A 3382-nucleotide genomic window follows, 5' to 3' on the forward strand; every position below is an offset into this window, starting at 1 on the left:
TTCCGGACAAATTTAATCGTTATTTTATAATTTTTATTTTTCGGTCAATAATAGTAGTTACTTTTTAATTTTTTTAAACGACTTCAATAAAAAGAGGACGAATTATCAATTCGTTGGAATATTTGTTTTTTTTTTTATGTATGTTACCATATAACTTTGGACCACGTTCGCCGATTTCTATAATTCTTTTGTTTTTTTTTTAAGGAAAGATGGCACCTCCGAGGAGGTACCATACTAATTTGGTTTAAATTTTTTTATGAGAATTTAAGTCGATTTGGTTTTTCGCTTAAAAATTACTTGTTATCAATTTCGATCGTTATTTTTTACTTTAATTTTTTCGATCACACCATCACCGTTTAATTTTTTAGATTGTAAATTATTTAAAACGGCAACAAAAAGGGTAAAAATTATGGAAAAAATTAAAATCGCAAAATAACGATCAAATGTGAACGAAGAAATAATAATCACAATTTATCGATTATTCTTGATTGGAAAACTTAAAATCAAAAATAACATTTTTGCAATAATGTATTTAAAAATATAAGTCTTTAAACCCTGTTTTTTTTTATGAAGGTATCTTTCTCAATGTTAAAATACTTTTCTATTAAGCTAAATTTGCAAATAAAATGATAACGTAATTTTGAAATCGTATGCATTTTAAAACGCATCATAAAACGGCAATGCGTTGTAAAAGCACTGATTAATTTTTCTATTCTTTGGACCTTGAACTATAAAATGGTGGCCGCCCCAGCTATTCTATTTTACAATACCAAACAGCTCAGTTGTAATTTTTACCATTTTACGCTGTCGCAAAACTATTTTCATGAACACAATTGTACCTACATAGTTTAAGTTAGTTCAAATTGAAGTAATTTTTTTGCGTAATTATTAGCAAACTTTAGTACATAGTAGCTTTACAGTATTCCACAGAATTGTTGCTTCCCTCTCTCCGTTTAATGAATTATCTGAATTGTACTAAATTAGAAAACATAATTAATTAATTTGCTATGCTTAAAATTTCTTTCCAATGCTTAGCGATATTTATAATGCACTGAATAAATATAATAATATATGCGAACCTTTTTTTCACTGTAAAAATTTTTTTCAAAATTTAAGTATCACTCCAGAGAATAATTTTAAATAATGGTATCAACAATTAAAATTCAATGGGAACAAAAACTTATGCTATTCTGAACATTTCTGAAAAAAAATAGCACAGCTTTGCATTCGTAAGAATGGCACTCCGCTGAGTTAAAAAAAAAAATCTGAGTACACTTTGGGAGAGGCCATAAATGGTTAGACCAAGAACAGGAATCGGGGAGAACCAATGCACTATTTCCAAACGTGTTCTCGGACGATCCAGTGGTGAAACCATCTCCTTTTTTTGAAGTCGGTTAAAAAATTATATTTGCTTGCATCAATTATTCCGTTATAATTAGTTAAACGATTTAAGTTTGTATAAAAGCGAAAAAAAAATCTAAATATTGTTCCAAATAAAAAAAAAAGATTTTGAAAACATCTACTACAATTTGTTTAATTTTAGTCTTCACTGTAAGTGTTCGAAGGTAATTTTACATAAAACCTCCAAGAATTGTAGTTATATACCGTTACCATAATATGGAAATGCCTTATCTAACATTTTTTTTAGAGAAAAGTTATACAACTTAATAAAAACAAAAGATATCAAATTTTATCAAAACCCTTGAATTTTAATAAACACCGAAACTAATTTAATGATGTGGTACAAAACTACACTGTTACTTTTGTACCAAACGGATTTTGGAAATAAAATGAGCTAGGGGCCTTTCTATATAATCGTAACAATATACATATATTATTCCCTTGACTTGTAAAAAAGTAGATCTGTTTGTGAACCTATTCAACCTAATTTTCAGCGGCTTTTCAGTTTGGCAGTTTATGCGTCCAAGGAAACCGGATGGACTTAGAGCAGCGTCGACAGTTGGCGCTATGCTAACGAAACCAATCAGACTTATTTCTGGGAGAATGTCACTTCAGCTGCAAACGTTTTTAAGGAATGCAACAACAACCAAAAACATTTATGAGACATACCTCCGACAGGTCTACTCCGTACACTTTGTGTCGAGACTGAAGAGCTTCGCCATTTTTCTCCCTCCTTTGCCAATTTACGCCAATTATTTATTCAGATCACATGCCGAGTCGAAGGATCTTTTCGGAGCGTTATCATCAGGCGCTCGATATGTCCACGCCGCGCAATCCTTGTATTTTTTGCTCATAGCTATGTATATAGTACATTAGGGTGCATCACTCTCTACAAAATGGATCTAAAAAAAAAAAAAATATCGCTACTATTTTTCCATCGGAAATTTGAAATTTATTACAAATATTTCAAGACTTCCGTTAGCTTCTTTTGCCAGCAAATCACATCCTTCGGTGGATAGGGCTCGGACTTGCCCCAGCAATGAAGTCCAGCAGTGGAATTCTGGTAATTGCTATGCTAAATTTTCGTCACCAAATATCTCTCATAGAAAAGCTGTGGGGCCTTAAAGTGTACAACATGGAAAAGTAACAGATGCAATGTGTACACAGTCAAATCTGGCAGTATGAGGGGCATGTAACTACTATAGATGATGCTTTTTGTTAGACTCGCTTGCTATTCTTTTGGAGATTTTCGGCGGTAGGTGGAATTAAGACCGCGTGAATTACGGCTACTTTGTTATTTCTTCGAATTCACCGCTATAAATCACTTATTGATCGCGGCCCAATTTCACTTTTCAAAATGAATTATGTCTGCAAAAAAAATACTGTGAATTTCGACGCCGTAGTAGGACTGATGGATGGCGTAACCCGAGTTTACATTTTCTCTGTCAAATGGTACCACTACTAAAATCAGGAAAACCAGCCAACAAAGGGGAGTCTTATCGAAGGATACATACACTCCTATCCCCAGTATTGAAGATACTTTAGACATCGACACCCTCGAACTTCACATGCAACCTGACTCCACGACGTATCACCACCCACGACAGTCGGGTCTACGTAACCGGAACGACCCAGATTTATATCTGGCCAAGGACTGTCACTCCTGCAACACTCCCCAAAAAGTCTTTGGGGAATTTGTATGCTGCTACAACAACAACAACGTATCACCACCTGAGCGTTTAACCATATAAATACTCAGTTAACTCTTCACTGTGAGAGGGATATCGTAGTAGCAATTGACTTGGTCACATGCTTTTTGCCACCATTTGTCATTCCACGCTACGCGAAATATATATTACTTACATATAAATATATATTATATACATACAGATATCTGTTTGCGCCAGTTCTCAGTACTTTTTAGAGATCAAATTTCGAAACCTCAACGAATCAAACAAGCTTTTGCAATGGGTGGTGTCAT

This window comes from Rhagoletis pomonella, unplaced genomic scaffold (assembly GCF_013731165.1).
Source record: "Rhagoletis pomonella isolate Grant_MI unplaced genomic scaffold, Rhpom_1.0 Rhpom_scaffold_00002, whole genome shotgun sequence".
In the NCBI taxonomy this organism is placed as follows: domain Eukaryota; kingdom Metazoa; phylum Arthropoda; class Insecta; order Diptera; family Tephritidae; genus Rhagoletis; species Rhagoletis pomonella.